Source organism: Talpa occidentalis, unplaced genomic scaffold (assembly GCF_014898055.3).
Source record: "Talpa occidentalis isolate TD23 unplaced genomic scaffold, MPIMG_talOcc4v2.1 talOcc4.6, whole genome shotgun sequence".
NCBI classification, from domain to species: domain Eukaryota; kingdom Metazoa; phylum Chordata; class Mammalia; order Eulipotyphla; family Talpidae; genus Talpa; species Talpa occidentalis.
The window spans coordinates 44,764,114-44,787,853 of NW_023604972.1; the positions used below are offsets into that span (position 1 = coordinate 44,764,114).

The following is a 23,740-nucleotide window of genomic DNA, read 5'->3' on the forward strand; positions in this document are numbered from 1 at the left end:
TGCCAGGGAGCTACCCACATGGCACAGCAGACCTCTCCTGCCTCCCCCGCTGCTCCCCTCAGCAGTACATTTCAGTCAATCTGCCTGTTCTGTTTCCCACTCTGTCTCTGGTGAATCCTCTCAACTCCTCCTCCCACCCCCGCACCTCTGGGCCTGTACCCCACTATCATAAATGTCAAGTGAGCTAAGAAGTCAATTGATTTTTCTATAATTTCACTAAGTAACTCATGGAACCTAATTTCTCTTGGTGAGAGAAAACTAAATCTTTCCAACTCAAGATAAATTCACTTACTTCTGATTTAAAACTCAGCTTTTTAATTTTATTTTTTATTTATATATATTTTATATCATTGTTCATTTTTAAACAAAATTTGCTTCCTCCAACCCCCTCAGGTGTAGTCCCCATAGAATTTATTTCATCAGTGCACCCGTGCACCATCACCACAGTCCTCTGTGCTCCCCACTCCTTTCCTCTGATCCCTCTTCTTCCTCCTCCCCTGCAGGATGTCTCTGGTTTATAATTGTCTGTTTGTTTTTGTTGTGTTGTGTTTTATATTGTCATTATTTTCCCCCCTGATGTCTTATTTGGTTGCCCTGTATTCCTCCTATAAGGGAAACCATCCAATAGTTTTCTTTTTCCTTCTGACTTATTTCACTCCATCCATGTTGCTATGAATGGCATTAGTTTACCTTTTTTGATGAGCAGGATATATCTTTCCATTTCTTTGTGTCTTCTTCTATTTCTCTTTTTTATTTCTTCCTGAAAAACGTGTGTTAGCTTTTAGTGAAGCTCCATCCATGTGACTAGAAGCCACCAGAACACGGCACCCCTGGCTCTACATATGCACCCTCCATCTTCACCTCAGCTCTTTTGCTGAAGAATTAGGCTTTCAAGATGACAAATTACTCTGGGAGCTTCCCTTTCCTAGCGCTTTGTAGTTGCCCTAGAAGAGCAGAGAAAAGGGTTTATAACACACCATAGCAAGGGATCAGCTCCTCAGTAGATATGAGGAAGCGGCCTGCCAACCTGCTCCCTAGGAGGCAGCGAGGGCAGATCCTAGTCTGGACACAGAATACTCTTGCCAGCCAGTGAGGCCTGTTCAGAAGCTCTTTCCAAAGGCCCCAGTGCCTCAGGACAAGAGCTGTGTCAGGATATGTCTCCAATCTCAGGAAAGCCAGTCTATTTTTAAATTTTATCTTTATCTTTAAAATTATAGATTTTACTGATATAACATTGGTTTAGACTGCCGTATGTGTTTTAGAGATGTAGGTTCACTCTTCCTCAAGTGTATGTCACCATACCACACCCACCACCGAAGCACCAATAACCCTTTACCATAGTCTACCCATTGGGCTCCTGCCCTTCTTGGCTGCCCCCTCCCCCAGCCTCATATATGTAGTCAGGTTTCTGTGGTTTGCTCTGAGGGTAGCAAGTTTGTCGTTGATCTATCCCTGTCAATTCCAGCTCTCCTCCCACTCTTTTTTTTTTTTTTAACTCTTCCTAAGGATGACCTCAGTTCTTGCATCCTTATATATGCCCCTGGCATTAGAAGGATGGGAAATTGAGGTCCTCCTTGTAAAGAGGCCTCTTCTGCGACGGCTTTGACTTTTGCCATCTGTTCTCACTCCCCAGCCACTGCTAATGCCCACCGTCTACCCTACCCACTGACCTCCCAGGAATGCTGAATAAGGGCATTCCCAGGGCACTGACTTTCTCTCTGCCAATTTTTTGAGGGGTCTCAAAGGGGAAGGGTGTGAGGGGAGCCACCCACAGCTCCTCTGTGCTGCTGAGGTGACAGGAGACATGCACGAAGGAAGGTTCTGTATCTTAGATGGTCTCTGACTGTCCTGCCCTGTGGCCAGCGCTGCTCTGCTGTAGCCTCTCCTGTTGGCGCAAGCTCTCTGGGAGATACATCCTCGCGGCATATGTCCTCTTGCTCTGAGAGCTGAAACCCACCTGAGGATTTCTATCACTGCCACTCCCAGGAGCTGAACTTTCTATGAGCTCTCCTGACCAATGACTTCCTCTCTTGTTCCCTTTCATGCTTTTCTTCCCACCCAGCAGAGATTTTCTCAGAACTTCCCTCTGTCTAGTTTGGAGGAATTACATACCTTTTAGTCTTTTGAATATCATAGTAATGGTATAAACCCTACCACACTGGCTACAGTCATGTGATTTGGAACTGTCTTCTCAGCTTTAGCAACACCACAGAACTGTCTCGCAAATAGAATAGCATCGTATGCTCAAGTTCTATTCCTTAATGATTTTGTTCCTGGACACACACGCGCCACAATTTCCCCTTTACCGGGGCTCTCAGTTTAATTCTCTTGAGGTGCACAGTGATATAGGGAGGTGTGATACTCACTTTTTTCTTCAAAGATTCTCATTTTTAGTGTTGAAAAATTGCCCTCGTCTGTAAAAGTCATTGCTTACAATGGGAGGCATGTAGGGCAAATGACAATTGTTTCTGTTGTTTCAGCAATAGGTTAGTTTTTTAAAGTTGGATAAACATTGGGTAAAGTCTGGTTGGATATTTTTCAGTGTGTGGTGTTGCCATTTCATATTTTTTCCCCATTTCCTGTGGGGAATGTGCTTCATGAAGAGGCCCTGCAACTTCTAGGCCCATAGAGCCTCCCTGGTGGCCTAGCGGTTAAATCTCAGCACTATCACCCTACAGCCTGCGTCTGATTCCCCAGCCAGGGAACTAACCCACATGGCACAGCAGACCTCTCCTGTCTTTCCCCTTAGCAGTGTATTTCAGATCTGCCTGTTCTGCTCCCCACTATGTCTCTGGTGAATCCTCTCACCCCCCACACCTCTGGCCTACACCCCAGTTCTTATAGACACACACACACACACAGAGCTCTAGGCACATGGAACAAGGCCTAGATCTGCTGCTGTGATTACTGACTCACAGTCACAGCCAGGGTCTTTTTTAATAGTGATTAATAACCACTGAGTCCCTCAGCACTTCACTGAGAGCAAATTCCATTGAAATGGGTGGGTGCTTCCTTAAGATTAAAATTTGTGTCTAGTTCCATTATTGAATCTAATGTTCTAGAGAGCAAGCAATAAACTCTCACAAGAGTTGAAAGATAATTTGGAGGAAATGATAAGTAAAATAAAGAAAAATGAACACAGAGCCCTCTTGAGTCAGTAACAGCCAAACAGAGCAGGAAGGGTATTAAAGGTCTGGTCCCAGGTGAGTCCAAGTGCCCAGGCATGGTGTGGCATGTATAGACCTGCAGTTGAGAAGAAATGAAACCACACTTGCACACCACGTCTAGGATTGAAATTCAACCAATCATTGCTTGATAAACTTTCCATCAACCAAAACTGCACTGACTGAAAACTTCATTTGAGTAAACTAGCCCCACACTTTTGGCCTATAAAAGCATGCTCCGCAGTGCTCTTCGGTCATTCATCTCAGGCACTCCTTCAGTGTGTATCACCATGGACTGAAGCATAAAGACTTGCTGTATTACTAGAGGTATAAAGCAAGAGCTGTAACATCACTGCTAAGACACAAGAGCTTTCAGTGACAACATATACCATTGGGTTTCTCTGAAAGGTCACAAAACCTCCCTTTAGGTTTTTAAGTGTCCATTTCAATTTAATTATGCTTCTACTTTTTAGAAGTTTTGCCCCCTCTCTGATCCTAATATGTGTGTCCCTAAGGAAGAACAGAATAATGAAGCAAACTGTTAATAAGGATGTCATTAGGTAAAACAAAACAAGATAGCTCATCAAGACCTGCTATATGAAGCAGGTGTCTGCTGTGACACCTGAGCTATATAACCTTGTTGCTGGAAATGACCAGAATTAAGGTCAACAGAAGAGAATTCCAGAAAAAAAAATTTGTCTCTGAGTAGAGGAAAGAGCACATGAGATCTCTTACACTCACATAAGTGCCCAGTTAAATGAGCATGGAACAGATTAACAGTAATTCTCAGATGAGAAGCCTTCTCTGAGCCAGTAACCTGTGGACAGTTGTGGCCACACATGGGAGACAGGACACTGACTTTCTGCTCTCTGGGGGAAATATCCTCCTAATAATCTTCTCAGTGGATTCATACATATAAAAATGAAAAATGTGCAAGGAATGTAGTTGCTTTCCAGATTGTCCTGGGGTCTATTAAATTAGCCTGAAACATTGATTCTGGATCTTTGCTATGTAGTAATAGCTGCGTTGTTTCCTTGACTTTGCAATTTCATCCTCTAACACTCTCCTAACCAAAGTAGAAACTTTTTACAATGTAGCTAATGAGATGATAGATTTCCATGAAAATATTAGTCAAATGGTGAGCCTAAAAGCACAGAACACAACCAAATAGGAAAACTCAATAAAGAGGATTGGTCCTGTGTCTGACTACCAGTATCACAGAGGGACTCAGCTATACTCACTCTTCAAACAAAAACAAATATAATTCATCCTTTGGAGATGTTTATGAGAATTTTACACCATCACACTAATAATGTTATTGTACATTTCATATATGCTACTTTTTTAACCTTACAGGATACTTCACATTGTTCAAGCCCCAGCTTTTGAATGATGGATAGATATGCTGAGAGACTGATCCTCTCAACCCTTGAGGAAGTGCTGTGATGGGGATAAGATTGGAACCACACCATAATCTGAATTTCCATATCTACCAATCCTGAGTTATTTTCTTCATGGAGTTGTTTTAAGAATTAATGCAGATCCCCCCCACCCTCAAGTGCTTAGGACAACACTTAGTAAGCAATTATCAAATAACTGTGTGACTGGTTCACATAGTCCCCATCAGCCATCCAGGTTAGCCTGAATTTGTAAAATGTCTAAAAAAGTAATTACCTCCAAGTCATTAAGCAAAGAGGATCCTGAAAATCATGAACAAGGCTCTCAAACAATTCCTTTCCAGAGAAGTCAATGATGATGGCCGTTGGAACCAACCCTGACTTCCTCTGCCAACTTGTTCTTGAAGGCTTCCTTCTTTTGCAGTAAGTAACTGAAAAACTTAAACCCGTTAATCTTCTTTTCTGCTGGGAATAAAGCAATATCCTCAAATTGGAGAGCCTGCTGGAGTTCATTGATAACACAGGAGGAACCAGGCCAATGATTTGCTTTTCTTAATAAAGCAGGTCTTGATGAGCTATCTTGTTTTGTTTTACCTAATGACATCCTTATAAGTTTGCTTCACTATTCTGTTCTTCATTAGGGACATACATATTAGGGTCAGAGAGGTGGCAAGACCTCTAAAAAGTAGAAGCATAATTACATCGAATGGACATGGAAAAAGCTAAAGGGAGGTTTTGTGATCTTTCAGAGAAACCCAACGGTATATGTTGTCACTGAAAGCCACCCAAGTATTCACTGATAGAGGATTGAATCAAGAAGATGTTGTATAGGGCCTCCCCGGTGGCACAGCGGTTGAGCGCTGGGTTGCAAAGCTGCCCGCAGCCTCTGCAGCGCCAGTTCGATCCCCGGCCACCAGGTGAGGGTCCCACATGGCGTGCAGACCTCTCCTGTTGCCCGCTGCTCCCCTCAGCAGTGTACTTCAGTCTGCCTGTTCTGTTTCCCACTCTGGCTCTGGTGAATTCTCTCACCCTCCTGCACTTCTGACTGTACCCAGTGCTTGTATAAATAAATAAATAAATAAATAAATAAATAAATAAATAAATCTTTAAAAAAAAAGTTTAATTAAAAAAAAAAAAAGATGTGGTATAGCCAAACAGTGGAGTACTATTCACCTATAAGGAAAGATTCCCATGAAGAAAACTGCCCCAGTGTGTGGGCTACAAGAGGTGTGCCACGTGGTGGCCTCCTGGTGTGCATGCAGAGGAGAGTCCCAGGAAGTCAGAGCTGGGAGGAGGCTGGGAGCAACTCCATTAAATTTGCCTTTGCTTGTCTCCACTTTGACTCATTGTGTATTGATTTTGCAGTTAAACTGTCATAAAATAATCTTATTTCCTGTATTGCCAAGCAATTGGGGAGTGGGTGAGACCCTTATGGAGCTCCCAAGTTCAAAAACACTTGTTTATCAAAGTCACAGCACTTACCACATGGCACTAGACAGATAAATCATCCGTTTCTCTTAACTGAGAATTCCTTGACATGCAAGGCCTCTCACTTTTTGACCTCTATATTTCCCATGATGCAAAGCAAATAATCAATAAGTGTGTGTTGTTATCAGTGTCTGCTTCCAACATTTGTAATCTGTATGACCAGAAACAAGTGAATTTTTTTACTTCATTATGTTTCATTGTCCTTCTTTGCCAAATTTGATTAATAATAGTAACTTACTATAGTGTTATATGAGTGTTTATTAAAGATTTTTTTTGTAGAAAAACTGGGGTGTAGGCCAGAACTGGGGGATGAAAGGAGTCACCAGAGACAGAGTAGGGAGCAGAGCAGACAGATTTTATTGAAATACACTGCAAGGAGAGCAGCAGGTGAGACAGGAGAGGTTGCTGCTCCGTATGTGAGTTAGTTCGCTGGCCGGGGATCGAACTCAGGCTGAGGTGATGACAGTGCTGAGACTTAACTCCTAGGCCACCACAGAAGTAAAATATTTAATATAATCCAGTGCTCAAAAAGTTAACTATGATTATGATTATTATTTGAACAGCAAGAGGAGTAAAGGTGTTTGGCATCTAATTCTGTATCTGGAATATTTTATGTGCTCAACAGATTCAATAAATGAATACACTAAATCAATAAATGAATGAATGAGGTTACCAAGCAAAGTGTGAGGGATAGAAGAAGGGCATTACAGGTTCTGGGCAAAAGCATGGTGGTTTGGAACACCACCAGTCTGGTGGTTTGAATATATGTGTCCGTCTCTTACCAGTGTGATTCGTGTGAGTTTCTCCCCTGAACTCACATTTGGCTACAATGATGAAATTAAACCTGTAGCCTGGAACTTCCTTCCCCTTTCTAAAGGATCTTCTTTTCAAGTGAATAAACAAAATTCCAGAGAGGCAGGCCAAAATGGGATGTGGTGATGAGAGTAGGATTGTCAGATTTAGCAAATAAAAATACTGGTCATTGAATTAAATTTGAATTTCACATAAAAAACAAAGAATGTCTGGACACTCTAACAGTTGTTTTAAAGTCTTGCGATGTAGTCCACAACCCATCAGCATTTTTCTTAAAGGGTATTGGTTCTTAATATGCACTTGCTCCACTGTCTTTATTTTCCTTTCCTTTGGGGGTCCATGGAAAGATTTACTCTCCAACTCAATTTTTATGTGATAATTCAAGATCCCTTTTAGCAAATGTCCAAGAGCTTTGCATTTGCAGTTCCTTCCAAAAGGCCATCCTAGTCCTGCCTGGCTCCAGTGGTTACTTTCTGGTGGAAAAACACAGAGCACTTGTTTCTAATTCATATCTGACACTCAGGATATGCTACCTTGCATTGCTAGTCTCTCTCTCCCTCCCCCCTTCTCTCTCTCTCTCCCCCCTTCTCTCTCTCTCTCTCTCTCTCTCATTTTCAACTAGATTACAAGGAAGTAGAGTGGATAACTACATGTTTTGTATCTTCTGGGCCCAGCACATAGCAGGGGTGTGTGTGTGTGTGTGTGTGTGTGTGTGTGTGTGTGTGTACACGTACCATTACATGGAGAAAATAAATATATCCATCCATTAGTTGTTGCCAGCCACTGGGAGATGTGTAACTTAATGGACTTTGAGTTAAACTGAGTCTAAATTGTGGTGTCTCCCCCCCCATATTAACTTTGGTTTGAGGGCAAATTACTTCATACTGCTCTTTGCAAATGGGTTCAATACTAACCTCTCAGGATTGTTATTTGGATTAAATTGATTAACTTTAATTAGTACCTGTGAAACATTTCCAACTGAAAGTTTAAGTTACACTGATGGAATTAACAAGACTTCAGGGACTGCTCCCTAATATCTGACCACCATCTCAACCCCACATTTCATCTATAAGAAGCAAACATTTCAAATTTGCTATTTGCTAATTTGTTGAGCTGATTTAATGTTTGCAGGAAACCAGCCTACCATAGAAACCAGCCCCTCGCTGGTGGTTCATGGTCGCTTAATGAATAACTTATCACCATAAAATAAGCAGGGGGGAGATTTACCCTCCAGTTCCATCTGAGCTACTTGGTTGTCACTGCTCCTCCACATCCATCTCCCTCCTTTCAGCACAGAGTTTTTGAGTGATTAAAGTTAGTTTGGGTAAGGATTCCAGACAGGCAAAAGCAAATACATAAGTCAGAGGTCAGAGGAGAAGAATAAGACAGAGGGCAAGGAAGAAATACCAAGCTGATAATTGAAAGATAATGAATGTGGGGGTGGGTTACAGCCGCATAATAACAGGGGGAGCCAGACACCCCGAGCTTTCTCAGGCATCTGGGGAAGGCCCAGTTACAACTCATCTTAAAGAGAAGGTCTATGGAGCAGGGGTTTCTAAATATTTGGGCCACCCACTGTGGAATTTTGGGAGATGACACTGTTGCGAAAAGCCATTAACAAATTGCTTTCCTTTCCTTCCCCAGCAGGACCTTCTGTTTATACTCCCTCAGTAGCAACTGGAAGGAGTAAAATTGCTTACAAGCGCCCGATTGCAGTGGGCCACTTGATGGAATTTTTATCATACAAAAATGATCCCTGTTGATTAGTTCAGAGTTCCAGGAATCTGAGGAATCTCATTAACACTCTGATAAGCATTTGCAAATCTTATTTTAGGGGAGAGTCAAGGTGATGAACTTATAAATAACAAGAAACCACATATTGATTTCTTTGCTCCTGCCAATATTTGCAAATATTTGAATTTCGTAATAGGCATCCATTCCCAGGTTGCTCTGAACTAAATGGAAGCTAGAAACCGTAATCTAGTAGATCAAGTGTAGGTTTTAATGTTAGATTTTTTTATTGGTTCCACCATATACTGGAGATTTATTAGAGATCATAACTTAATCCCTCATTGCTCGTCTTACCTTGTCTATAAAATGAATCTAATTATCCTTATTCCATAGTTTATAAGGATTAAACCAAATAGTAAAGCAACTCAAGGTTTAAATGTCCCTTTTCTTTTTCTTATTCCAACCTTCCCTTCACTCTGCCCCAGCAATTTTCTGATTTGGAATAGTCTTTGCTAAATTTATGAATAATGCAGAGACCTGAAGGAAGAAAGGGCATGTGTGATGGGGCTCTCTAGGGGACGGTGTTCTAAGTAAAGCACCACCAAGCACAAAGACCATGACATAGGGGTGTACTTGGAGGGTCCAGGCAATCTTAGGGAAGCCAGGGTGGCAGAGTAGAGCAATAGACCAGTAACCCTAAGGGGAGAGTGACAGAAGAAAAGTTCAGGGAGATATGGAAATGCAGACTATGTGATGTGTAGCATCTGTAGCATCTGGTAGTCAGAGAATGGTGTAGCGACAGGATGAGTGAAAGAGGAGTCCTGGAGCCCTTGTGGCTTTTGCAGGCTTTTATTGGGATTTACCAGGTACATGGCAGGCAGGGGTGCTGGGAGGCTGGGAAGCTGGCAGGCCACCCAGCCCCTGGCGAGTCTTCACTCTTTCTGGGCTCGCCGGCATTCTCTCGTGGCCTCTACTTCTCTGCTGGTTCCATTCTGCTCTCGTGGTTCTGCTCCTGTAGCGCCCTGTGATGCTGCCCTTATGAGCTCAGTCTCTCAGCCCAGGTGAATCCCATCTATGCACGCCCACACCCTACACCAGGTGCCCGTGCCCGCCATCAGGCCTGCATTTAAGACCGCAGGGATCCATCATCAGTTCTAATGGCGGGAGGGCAGAAAAGCCTGCCAATTATTTCAATCATTTTCCCTATAAGTGGGATGTTTGAAATTGGATTATGGGGAGTTTGTGTATTAGTAAGAACAAGAGCTAAGAAGCAAGTAGCAAAGATGGCTTCCAGGAGACAGTCAGGGAAGTCAGAGGCCGAGTACTGGAGGAACGTCTGTGAGCTTCTGGTATAAGCATGAAATGTTGGTGAGAGGTCTGACAGTGAGCCAGGAGGCAGACATCTTCAGGGAATGAGGACATGTGACCTGAGGGTTTGTAGATAACTACAAGAAACATCCCAGCATATGAGAACAAGTGAGGGTGGGGTTAGAGAGAATGTTCTAGTGTCTGGGTATTTGTGAAGGATTTAAAATATCCTTAAGTATTAAAGAGCTTACAATACTTTCCCCTTGTTTACTCAACACACTTATTGCAACACAGAATATGCAACCTGTTTCTTCTTTTTCTCACATCATTATTTACTCAGTGGGCCGTCTCTGCAGCTGCTGGTGGCGTGAAAGAGCTGACCCTTGAGAAGCTGCAGTGCCCGGCTGCTGGAGAAAGATCCTTTCAAAGAGTTTCCCCAGAACCTCTTGTCTGCTGAGGGTCAGGATGATCAGTATGGAACCTTTCCCTCATCGTTGTCATCACTTTGGCCCTCACCACACTTTCCTTATAGTAACATAGTAGTGATTGACTTTATTTTTTATGGGGGGGTGGGTGCTATTTTACAGTTGTTTGGACAGATCTTTGTTTTGGACAGATCTGGATTTGGATTTTGACTTTTTGTTTAGAACTTTGTGACCTGGGCAACTTACTTAAGACCCTGAGTCCTAGTCTTACTGTCCACTAAATACCTACCCATAGGTATTGGTGAGAATTAAATGACAATATACACATCAAGTTCCTAAAATAGTAAGCATGACCAGAGAAGTTCTTCCCGCCCCCCCCCCCCTTTCCTTCCCTCACCTTTAAGCTGATGTTGCTTCTACTGTTTTATTTCCAGCTTCCAGTAGTTCCAGCATCTGGCTTCTAATCAGAAGCCTTCTTCTAGAGATCGTTGAAATTAACAAACTAACTCCCAGATTGGCGCAGAATCACTGGAATAGTTTGTCTTAGTGCACCATGTAATGCTTCTCAGTGTTTTATCAAAATTTTCTAATCTGAACTTTTAAAATAAACTGTGAAGTATATAAAAGACGTTACTTAAGTATAATTTATGGAAGAGACTATAAATTACTGATAGTAACCAGCATTTGCTGGGTGTTTACTAAATGTAATATTCTAACCACTTTATGTGCATTAGTTTAATGTACCCAACAACCTAGGAAGGGTATTATTAACTTTCTCTTACAGAAACAGAAACAGGTACAGAGAGGTCAAATAACTTGTTGAAGGGCACATAGCTTCGAAGCTTGCGGGCAGGATTTGAACCTGGGCAATCTGGTTCCAAAGCTTACCCATCATATGGCCCTGATATAAGATAAGTAAACAAATCATTATTCAGAACTCCTGAGTGAAGAAATCCTTTTGCCAGTTACTGCTCAGGTGTCTTTCTGGCCTCTGGAATGTCACGCAGCTTGAAAATGTTGGGAGCTCACAATGGTGACGAATAGAATACTATTGTTATCTTGTACGGGAGGGGAGGCTGCATGAGGTTTATCACCCAGTTTCCTTGTAGCTCAGCCACCCCTGAGAATTATTTTGAAGAGACAAAGAAGTCAGGCCCTCTGAAATAATAGCAATAAGAATAGCACCCTCGTCACATTACAGCTCTGCTTGCTATAAGCCCAAACATTTCAGCATCATAAACCCCAAACCATAGGAAACAAATAGTTCATGAGGATATAAACAGATCTCACAATGATTCTCTAGCTCAAGTGGATTTGACCTCGGGAAGCAAAGAAATACCTGACATAGGCTGAGCCATTGGACTCCAAGACACTCGTCTTAGAACAATAGAGCTAGTGTAACTTTCCACAAGTGCTCGAGATCTGATAGCTAAATCACTTTTTTAGGAGAGGATCATTAATTATTCAAAACATGTAGAGATGTCTCATTTTCCTTCTTGCTGCCTCTGATTTTTGCTTTTGATCACTAGAATTTCTCCAGGCCAGGAGTAGGGAAAAAAAGAGATGATGAAACTAAAGCCTGATCATTTTTGTATGCTAGTAACTTTGATATAAAATTTGACAATGGAAGAGTTGGCAATTGTTAGTAAATATATGATTAAGTATGTTTTTTTTAATGTGTGTATGTGCATATATTTCACCATTGTCCTAGGATTCCTATTTCTATTTGATTTCTGTTGGTAATAAGAAGTTTGACTTTATATACTTATAAAATGTAGGCATAACTTGTAGATTTTATTTATTTTTCAAAGAGCCAGGTTTTCTTTTCTTATTTATATTTACATTTATGTTTATTTATATTTATATTCTCTGTATATATACATTATCCTAGATGTTCTATATATGAATACACAATATACTATATTTGACATGCATATTTTATATAATATGCATATTATATGGTATGCATTATGTATAATCTGTATCTATATTATAGAATATGCATATCCCACTATAATTATGTATACATGTGTATATTATGCATAAAATATGCATATAATACTGTCTATATTTTATAATACAACATACTTCCATGAATACTATACTTCCATGAATAAATAAAGCATAATCAGACTAACGAATATATCTAGTGTAAGAAGGACTCCATTGAGATGAAGAAGGTAAATAAATGGGCAATTAAAAGGCTCTTTCTGGGCCTCCCCGGTGGCGCAGCGGTTGAGCGCTGGGTTGCGAAGCTGCCCGCAGCCTCTGCGGCGCCGGTTCGATCCCTGGCTGCTCCCCGGCCACCGGAGGAGGGTCCCACATGGCGTGCAGACCTCTCCTGCCGCCCGCTGCTCCCCTCAGCAGTGTACTTCGGTCCTTCTGCCTGCTCTGCTCCCCGATCTGGCTCTGGTGAATTCTCTCGCCCTCCCGTGCTTCTGACTGTACCCAGTGCATGTATAAACAAAACAAACAAACAAAACAAATAAATAAATAAATAAAACATGCCTCTATAAAAAAAAAAATAAATAAAAAAAAATAAAAGGCTCTTTCTTAGGAATATGGAATAACCATGATTACTAATAGGCATGAAATTATCTGGGGTGAAATATAAATATATCTCCTCAAATTTAAAGAAAGTGCTTTGATCTGAATGGAGCAGAAAGAGGGGATATGAGCTCTAGTTGGGGTCCAGGTAGCTTCAGCCTTTTGCTCTGAACAAAAAAACAGGCCATTTCTTTGAAGTTCTCAAAATACTGGACCCTTGAGACACTGGGATTTCCCTACTGAACACACTTATTCTTCAAACACATATTGAACATCTACCAAAAGTCAGGCACTGTATTAGGTACAAAGGACATCAAAACAAGGGAGTCATGTTTGGTTCTTCAAGGAGGTAGCTCTCCGTTGCGGATGCAGTCAGGTGAGCAGACAGTTACCCCCTGGGGTGGTGCTGTAAAGGAGAATATGGGACAGCACAGGAAAGCCATGCAGCCACCTCTGGGGTGCAGGGAAGGTTACTTAGAGACAGTGATCACTGAACTGAGTCTTGAGAAATGTTTGAGGGTTGTGGAGAGGGGCTGAGAATTACAGAGGGGACAGCTGCTTGTGAAAAGTTCTGGAGGCCTCTGAGAATGGGGCTTAGCCACAAGATGCGCACAGATTAGACATAGCTGAAGTGGTGAGAGTGGAGGGAAATGGAGCAGGAGAGGTGGGTAGGGACCAAAAAGTGAAGAGCTTAAGATGCTAAACTCAGGAATTTGGGCCATCCTAAACACGTGGAGACATAAAAGGGTTTTACACCTGGAAGTGCTATTGTCAGAGTTGCTGCTGTCAGGCGTCCCTGGTGCCTGTAGGGGACAAAAAGGGAGGCTGGGGGTGGGGGGACAGGGAGTAGACAGCTATTAGGAGGGCACCTGAGGTGTTGTTGCAATAGGTGCCCAATATGCAGCTGCATCTAGTGTAAAAAGGACCCCATTGAGATGAAGAAGCCTCACTGACCAGTGACCACGAATCTCTACGTGAATTAACCTAAGGAAGTGTAAATAATAAGACTCCTTAGAAACCGGCATCTGTATATTTCTTTCAGCTTGACTTCCTTCCCTACCCCTAATCCTCTGGAGGCCTAGTAAGACCTGATTCACCCCAGCAACCTGGCTACCGAGGAAACCCTTGCCTGAAGTTGAGGCTTCCTATCTTTCAACTCCAAATTATGGTTCACATCTTAATTAAAAAATGAGGGGACTCTGTTTTTGCAATTCCTACCTGAGGTCTCTCCCTGGATTCAGAATTGCTGTACCCCTGATCTTTTGTGATCAATGTACACACTTCCTGTGTTAGGGTTCCCTACCTTTATTTTCAGGGTTGCATAGTTTTCTAGAATCCATTCTTTGCAGCCATTCTTACCTTTGTCAGTTGCAGTTTCTCTAAAACAGACCCACTTTTACCTCTGCTTCTATGTTCCCTTTTATGAGGCTTAAACTTTGCCCAGAGTTGTCTATCCACTCTTTGATAACCTTTCAGTCTATCCCAACTCATGTTTCTGCTGCCCAGTGCACATTGACTGGAAATGACATGTGGCTCCACTCAACTGCAAGGGTCTGAGCCAACCCTCAGAGGAAGGGGAACACTTCTTTACAGCCAAGGTGGAAGTGGGAATACATGATGAATAACATTCATAACCACCACTGGATTCATTAGGCCTTTGGCATGCCACACTGTTAAGCCTAACAAAACAATTTAGAAAGGTTGGTCTTTCCCTTCTTAGATCTTTATCTGCTACTGTGGGTATTAAGATATTCTCTATCTCCAATAGTAGATTTCACACCATCATTCTCAATATTGTACCAATGTCCTGTTTTTATATTATGCACTTATGTGCACCTATGACTTTTGTAAGCTTTTTCTTTTTTTTCTTTTGCCACCAAGAAGCTGAGAGCCAAATTTACACTACACTATGCTCGAGGTAGCTCTTATCTATAGACAATTACACTAGAAAAAGTCTGCTTAAGCTTAGAGACTCACTTTAAAACAGGGACCAAAAAAAGATCTTGACTATGAAAGTCAGTTTATTCAACCTTAAAAAAATTTCAGTTCTAATTGTAACCATGTGCTAATTCTCAGAATAAAAAGTTAATGATGCTGAATTTTTGGTTCTAATTTTCTTTTTTTTTTTAAATTTTTTTTTTAATAGAGGCATGTTTATTTATTTATTTGTTTGTTTGTTTGTTTGTTTTGTTTATAAATGCACTGGGTACAGTCAGAAGCGCGGGAGGGTGAGAGAATTCACCAGAGCCAGAGCGGGGAGCAGAGCAGGCAGAAGGACCGAAGTACACGCTGAGGGGAGCAGCGGGCGGCAGGAGAGGTCTGCGCGCCATGTGGGACCCTCCTCTTGTGGCCGGGGAGCAGCTGGGGATCGAACCGGCACTGCAGAGGCCGCGGGCAGCTTCGCAACCGAGCGCTCAACCGCTGCGCCACCGGGGAGGCCCTGGTTCTAATTTTCTCACAAAATTTTAAGATAGCTCAATGCATTATCCTTTATAGTTTGCGTCCTTTAAAAGATATCTAAGTTAGCTATGTAGTTGTTTTGCATCTTGTTTGTTTATTTTATGGGTGGCTTGCCACCCCATGTCCCACCACTGCAGCAAAGACAGGAGATAAGGGCTAGTGCTGAACTGTTTAAGGGGCTGTTTCATTATAACTGATGTCTTCACGAGTGAATATTTGTGTGTTATAGAGACTTTGCCTCCCTAAGAAACCTTGTAACTGTGGAGACCTGGATAATGAATACCCAGATGAGAATCCCCAGTATGGAATGCTTTCTTCCAGTTAATCTTATCCTGGGTTTTTATTACTTTTTTCCTTTAGCTCAGATTCCCTCAACTATTTCTCTTATTTTTTTATATGGAATCGCCCCATGTCTTTTGTAAGATGACGCAGGGTATATATAAACAAATAGAAATAAATACTGACTACTCAACTTTTTAATTATCCCCAAACTTGTTTTTGTTTTTTCTGGAAACAACCATCTTGGGGAAGCTGGAATCTGGGTATTTTCTTTAGGCAGTGAGGGAGATTGAATGGCTGAGGCTGCTTCAGTGAACTTTCGTCTTTTATGCTGCCTTTGTAATCATTCTCTCCCTCCCAGGGAGCAGTAAATTAAGATTGTGGGTCTATCTTGATTTTCTGGAGCTGTTGCTCACTTGATGGTCCATAGAGTGTCCCTGGGTAACTTTAGCCCCTGGGACCTCTCTCAAGGACAGATGGTCTCCCATCTCACTTATAAATCAAGTTAACTCTTTTTCTTTGACTTTAAGAAAAACTCCTCTCCTCCAGCAAATTTCTTCCCCTTTCTCTCTATAGCTGTTGAAACATCTATTCTGGTGGTGGAAACAGAAAGACAATTATTAAACATATTCAATTAAACCATAACCTCCCACAATTCATGAAAGACACCTTTATGGAGCCCATGTGATGTGTAAGGAAGCTTGTGTGTATTAGTTCATGTCATCCTCACATCAGAATTGTGCGCCCGTGTGCTAGCCTTCTTGTGCCCTTCTTTAGGATTAAAAAAAAAAAATGGATGCCCAGAGATGGTGCATATTTTACCCAAGACCCCCCCCCCGCCCCAGTGCTGGAAGTGAGATCCATACCCATGTTGGTCTGACCAGAGCCCAGTCTTTACACACCCATCCTCTCCTCTTGTCTATGCATCCAAGTCATGAATCTTGAAAAATAAGTAATACACTTCCTATTTAGAAAATAACAACATGATTCTATAAATTTTAATAATAACTGTTATAAATGAATTCTGATTTAAACTTAAACTATAAAGTTTTCTCCTTTGGTCATTTGAAGTTTGAGAAACACACTTTCCATTTGTAAGTGACTGTCACATCATAATGCACAGCAGACAATGTAACCCATATTTTATAGCTGAGAGATTCATCCAGGACCCTGCAGGTAGGGTCAGGGTTAGGATTCGAGCACAGGACTCCTTTCTCCTAACCTCATATTCTTTCTTCTACCACAATACACACCATTTTATGATGAGAAGTGGATGGGAGCAAGGGGTGTATCATATCTGTAACGTCACGTCACTTAGTGCAACTCATGGGAATGATTCTTAGTTTTGTTAGAAATCTGACAGTTCTGGGCCTCCCTGGTGGCTCAGCGGGTTGAGCGCAGTGCTGTGAAGCTGTTCACAGCCTCTGCAGCGAGGGTTCGATTCCCAGCTGGCAGGGGAGATTCCCACATGGCGTGGCAAACCTCTCCTGCCTCGCCCGCTGCTCCCCTCAGCAGTGTATTTCGGTCCGTCTGCCTGTTGTGCTCCCTGCTCTCTCTGGTGAATCCTTTTACCCTCCTGCACCTTTGGCCTGTACCCCAGCTCTTGTATAAAAATAAATAAACAAACAAAAAGAAATCTGACAGTTCTGGATCCAAAATATAACTTCAAAAATAACTTCTAAGGACCTAAGAATTAGGGAGGGGAGGAGGAAGAAATTTTTATTTATATTTCATAGTTCCCACTTGATCTACAATTTAAAACCTACCAGGTTGTAATGATAATCCCCAGTGAATAAAATGCAGTACTCTAACAACTTTGTTTGAGAGATTCTCGATATATTTCCTTAGCTACCTATATTTTTATCTTTGTGTTTTAATTATTGCCTTAATACAATTATTCCACTTACAGAAAGTATATTTCTCCTCAAATCATCAACTGCACCAATCAGTAAGCAAATTGCACATTAAGTTGCACTGACTGTGAGTTATGGACCTACCTCTTCCTCCCCATAATGCTACCTTGGCATCATCCAGAACAAAAATAGTCAAGAAAGGAATAGGAATCACTCAAGAATTTGGTCATGAGAATGCAGGTGAAAATCAATTGTAGTAAACTTCTATAGGATGAGTTCGTGTTTAATTAAAACTCCAGGCAGAAGAGTATGTAAATTCAAGTCATTACATATGCAGTTCCCCAAGGCACTGCCATTTTCCTGTCCCCATGGCAGCGATGCTGACTTTCTCATGTGTGAACTGTCAACCTGTGAACCCACATGACTTCAGGGTTCTTAGAGCCCCTGAAAGAGAAGGGTCAGAACTCCGAAGTGGTGGGTGTCAGGTTTCCCCTGGGCACTTGCAGAATTAAGCAGACAAGGAAAAAGCGATGAAGGAAGGAAGGGATGAAGACTGGGGGATTCTCCAGAACAGTAGACTGCAGAGTCTGGTCTCTGAAGTCAGTGTGTTGAATTTCTTTCCCACTCTGTTGTGTTAACTCTGCAACCTTGGGTCATTTGACTCTTTTGAGCCTTAGTGTTTGTGTTTATACAAAAAGGAAGCCTTTGTGACTTTTTAAAATGATGTAATAGGGCCTCCCTGGTGGTGCATGGGGTTAAGCAATCCACAGCCTCTGCAGCACGAGTTTGATCCCCAGCTGGCCAGGGAGCAACCCACACGGCGAAGCAGACCTCTTCTGCCTCGCCTGCTGCTCCCTTCAGCAGTGTATTCCGCTAGATCTGCTTGTTCTGCTCTGCGCTCTGTCTCTGGTGAATCCTCTTACCCCCCTTGTGTCTCTGGCCAGCTCTTGTATGCACAAATAAATAAATCTTAAAAAAATGATGTGATAAAGTTATTGGAACACAGGAGACACTCAACCACTGGTAGCAATGATGATGATGAGCAGGAGGAGGAGGAAGACAATAATACATATTCACATAATAAATATTGAGCCCTTCTACCTACGCAACCCTGGTCTTGTCTATGGGATTACAGTAGTGAAGAGAATAGACCTATATCCCTGCCCTCCTGGGCTGATGGGAGACAGCCAATAAACAAAATATGTAAGTAAAAAATATATTAGATCATGATTTAAGGAATAAAGAAAAATATAAAGATGGGGAAGAGGAAAAGTAGTATGGGGGGAGGGCTAAAATTTTAGAGGGAGGTTAGGAAGGCCTTTCTCCAGAAGTTAAATTTGTGTGAAGATCTGGAGGAGAGGAGGAAGAAAGCAGAATAGTTACCTGAGAGAAAATGATTCCCCCAAGCCATCCAGAGGCTGGAGACAGGGACTGAGTAAGCAAGGGGAAGAGCCATAGGAAGGGGATAAGGGGAGGGAACCAAATCCAGCAGGATCCTTAGTGCATAGAGAGGGTTTTGTTTTGTACTCTGTGATGAAGAGCGTCATTTGAAGGAACATGACCTAATCTACTGGAAATTGCAAAAGGACCATAGGTTGCCACCAATGGCGTTACTTATAATCACAGTAATGTTGCCTCTGATGACATAGAAGAACATGACTGGGGGGGCAGAGAGTCAAGGCATTTGGGTTTGGAAGGCATAAAATTTAAAGAGGAACAAAGGACCAAACCCCAAATGGCAGTTTCATGTCTCTTTCTTCAGGTTGAACAACAGAGATTAATCGAGAAGGAGGGAGAAGAACATGGTTTTTCTGACCCTTCACACACCACATGCAGCTGCTGACAGGGGCACATACAACCCTGCTCTGTGTGTGTGTGTGTGTGTGTCTATGTATGTATATATGTACATATATGTGTATGTATGTATATACTCTTGTTTCTATTGACTGAGATGACATTTGTTTACAACACTGCATGTGATTTAGGGGTACAGGTTCACACCACTTAGGATGTATGTTACCATAGCACATCCACCACCAAGGCACCCATAGTCTTCCACCTTAGGCCATTCGGTTTCCACCCCCCACCCCACTCCTCTGGTAACCTCAATTCTATAGTCAGATTTCTGGGGGTTGCTTTGGTTTAATTTTGTGTATTCCTTTGTTTTGTTTCTCTATATTCCACATGTGAGTGAAATCATCTAGTATTTGTCTTTCTCCTTCTGAGTTAGTCCATTAATCACAATTCCTCCTGTTCCATCCATGTTGTTGCAAGAACACATCCATGTTGTCATCTTTTTTTATAGCTGGATACTATTCCACTGAGTATATATACCATATATTCCTAATCTACTCTTCTGTCATTGAGCACTTAGGTTGTTTCCATAACTTGGCTGTTGTAAATAGTGCTTCAGTGAACATAGAAGTGGATATATACTTCTTTTTTTTTTTTTTTAATAGAGGCATGTTCCATTTTATTTATTTGTCTGCTTGTTTGTTTTGTTCATACATGCACTGGGTACAGTCAGAAGCGCGGGAGGGTGAGAGAATTCACCAGAGCCAGAGTGGGGAGCAGAGCAGGCAGAAGGACCGAAGTACACTGCTGAGGGGAGCAGCGGGCGGCAGGAGAGGTCTGCGCGCCATGTGGGACCCTCCTCCGGTGACCGGGGAGCAGCCGGGGATCGAACCGGCGCCGCAAAGGCCGCGGGCAGCTTCGCAACCCAGCGCTCAACCGCTGCGCCACCGGGGAGGCCCCGGATATATACTTCTTCAAATGAATACTTTTGCATTCTTTGGGTAGATATCTAGGAGTAGAATTGCTGGATCATATGATAGCTCTATTTTGCTATTTCGAGAAACTGCCACTATATTTTCCCTAAAGACTGGACCAGTTTACGTTCCCACCAACAGTGTAAGAGGGTTCCTTTTTCTCCACATCCTCACCAGCACTTCTTGTTTCTGTTTTTTTGATATGAGCCATTCTCGCAGATGTGAGGTGGAATTTCGGTGTGGCTTTGATTTGCTTTTCCCTGATGATATGTGATGTTGAGCATTTTTTTTGTGTTGACCACCTGTATGTCTTCTTTTTAGCTTTCCTTTTTAGCTTTCCTTCTTTTTAGCTTTCCTTCTTTTTAGCTTTGATTTGCATTTCCCTGATGATATGTGATGTTGAGCATTTTTTTGTGTTGACCACCTGTATGTCTTCTTTTTAGCTTTCCTGTCCAGTTTTTGATTGGGTCACTTTCTTTTTTAGATTGTATTTCTATCATAGCATGAACTAGCCAGAGCTGTTTCTTAGCTTTAAAATCACCTTTTCCAAGGAAGCCAAAGAGAAGGGTACTTGGGTTCAGCTGAAGCGTACTTGGTACTTGGGTTCTCCACCTAGAGAAGCACACTTTGTGAGAACCAATGGGAAGGAGCCTGAGCTGCTAGAACCTATTCCCTGTGAATTCATGGCATGATAGGTGTGCAAAAAGAAATAAAAGAGCTCTGGACTATAAAAATGTTTCACCTAATTGAGTAGAAGTGTGGTGTCCCCTCTCTAAAAAATATTTAAAGCAAACTTTTAATTATATCATAATTCATTGGATGGTGTCTTTATTAAAATTTAGTGGGTTTTAAAATATATATATATATAATCACCTTTTCCAGATTTGTTCAAAAGTTCATTCATCATTTATGTGTAGGTACTATGATAGGTGCTAAATTTATAGCAATGTAAAAGACTAAATGATTAAAAAGTCAACCCCGCACACAGTCATCAAAGCAAAATCACTTAATCCTATAGATGTGGATACATTTGGGATGTGAAAAGGATTTGCTAATTTTCCAGGTGTGTACAAACCTTTTCTCTAGTTTGTTAGCTTAGGGACTTTGCACCTTGCCATACATATGTATTATCTAAAGTCATTTAACCTCCTGAAAATCACATTCTTGGAATAAGTAAATTCTATGCAGGTGAAACTGGGCAAACAATGCCAGTGACCTCTTCAGATGCTCAAGTATTAGTCCAAAGGTTTAAAATAATAAGCTCCATTTTTCACTAAGTCTTGTTGACAGTGTTAGCAAGACTTGGAGTTAGAAGTATAATTCTCTTTAATGAATAGTTCAAGAAAATTATTATTAAATCTTCTGTTAAATATTATTAAATAATAATAATATTAGATAAACTGTAAATAGTTGACATAAGATTTGTGCATGTAGTTAGCCTCAGCATATTGAAATTGCATTAGCAAATGTGCCTTAATATATCAATTTATCATTTATGCAATCAACAATATAGAATAAGTTCATTCACAACTTTGTTTTAGTCAATAGCTTCAACTTTTCTAGGCAACTAGATTTATTAACCAACAAATTGAGATACTGAGAGTGGCCAACAGATAAGATACTCACTAACACTGATGTTAACAAATAGAAAGGTGGTAAAGTAACCAACAAAGCAGACAGGGCATGTAGGGTTCCCGAGAAATCCACAAACTGATACTGCAGCTTTTTTTTTTTTTTTAAAGATTTATTTATACAAGAACTGGGATATAGGTCAGAGGCGCAGGAGAGTAAGAGAATTCACCAGAGAATTCACCAGAGACAGGCAGAACAGACAGATGGACCAAAGACACTGCTGGGGAGCAGAGGGCGAGGCAGTAGAGGTCTGCTGCGCCATGTGGGTTGGTCCCTGGCTGGCTGGGAATCGAACCCATGCTGCAGAAGCTGCAGACAGCTTCACAGTGTGGCCCTCAATGGGCTGCGCCATTGGGGAGGCCCTGATACTGCAGCTCTTAATTCAGTTAGCTAAGACCACTTAGAGCACTTCAGGCCCAACTGGCTCAATTCAGACCTCACTTAGGCCTCTTGGGACTCTGTCTTTTGGAGTAGAGCCCCTGGGTGAATCCCTGTCCAGAGCAAACCTCCCACAAATATGAATCCCAGGACTTCTTTGATTCATTACTAATTGCTTACCCTCCCAGGGTGATATTTGCGTAGTTTCTAACCTCATAGAATTTAAAACCTAGCAGAGGGGTTAGGGCATCATCAGAAGTAGCCACAATAAAAGTAGTGATTGTGGCTGGTCTCAAGAGAGAAATCATTTGGAGAAGAGAGAGATTAAGTCTGGGTTAACATAGAGAAGTTTCATGACAGAGGAGGTATATTTGGAGGGAAAACCCCTGAAAATATAGGATAGGGGTTTATACAAAAAGGTCAGTGTTGGAAAAAATATTTGTGAGTTATCTCAGGTAATATTTAAAATCCCAAGGCAGCATGAATCACAAATAGAGAGTATGGAGAAATTTGAGAATCAAAATATATAGTAGGTGCCCGGCTAGTGTTTGATAAATAAATACTGTTTTTAAAAAATCATCCAGCCACTATTCTTCTCAATTTCATAAGTAATTATATTGCCTTTTTGAAAGTAATCATTTTTAATATAAAAGTTTTATACAAAGTGGAGAAACTGTAAATACAAAGGATTATAGAAATAGTTTATGAAAACAGTGAAACTTTGACATAAATATTTTCACATTACATCAGTCACAAGAGGGATATGATAGGAATTACACAAATGAGCTTTCTTGACTTTCTTTTTTAACATAAGAAATTGATCATTCTGGGCCCCCTGGTGGTGCAAGGGGTTAAGATGTAGCACTATGAATCTATCTGCAGGCACTGCAGCACAAGTTCAGTCTCCAGGCAGAGAGCTACCCACATGGTGCAGCAGACCTCTCCTGACTTGCCCGCTGCTCCCCTCAGCAGTTTATCTCAGTCAATCTGCCTATTCTGTTCCCCACTCTGTCTCTGGTGAATCCTCTCACTCCCCCATTCCCCCGCCACACCTCTGGCCTATATCCCAGTTCTTGTATGTATAAATAAATAAATCTTTTAAAAAAAAAAAGAAATTGATCATTCCCAGGTCTCATATTATTGCAAATGCTGGCAAATAATAGAGGGGATTCAATTCTACAAACTGCAACTTGAGCAGGGAAACATCAGTGATGCTGATCACTGTACCCCCAGTTTTCAGCTTCATACCTGGCACATAGTAGATGCTCAGTGAATATTTGTTGAGTGAATGACCCAGCATTTTCTGAGGAGGTCCTATGTGAAAGCCCTGGGGAGGCATTCTGGGCAAGAAAATGTTCAGTCATGATTTCTAGTGTCAAAGAGTTCCAGCCCAGTCTGGGGATGGTGTGGGATGTGGGCTGAGAACAAGCAGACATAAATAGTTCTGTTGAAAGATAGAATGTGATAACCACAAGCAGCATGTTAAAGCAGCATGAA

The 23,740-nt window shown here is 41.7% G+C and overlaps 1 protein-coding gene across 1 annotated transcript in view; it reads left to right on the forward strand.

Annotated features, from left to right (window-relative positions):
- Positions 1–23,740, forward strand: part of SHROOM3 (shroom family member 3) — a 310,763-nt gene that overhangs the window by 73,699 nt on the left and 213,324 nt on the right.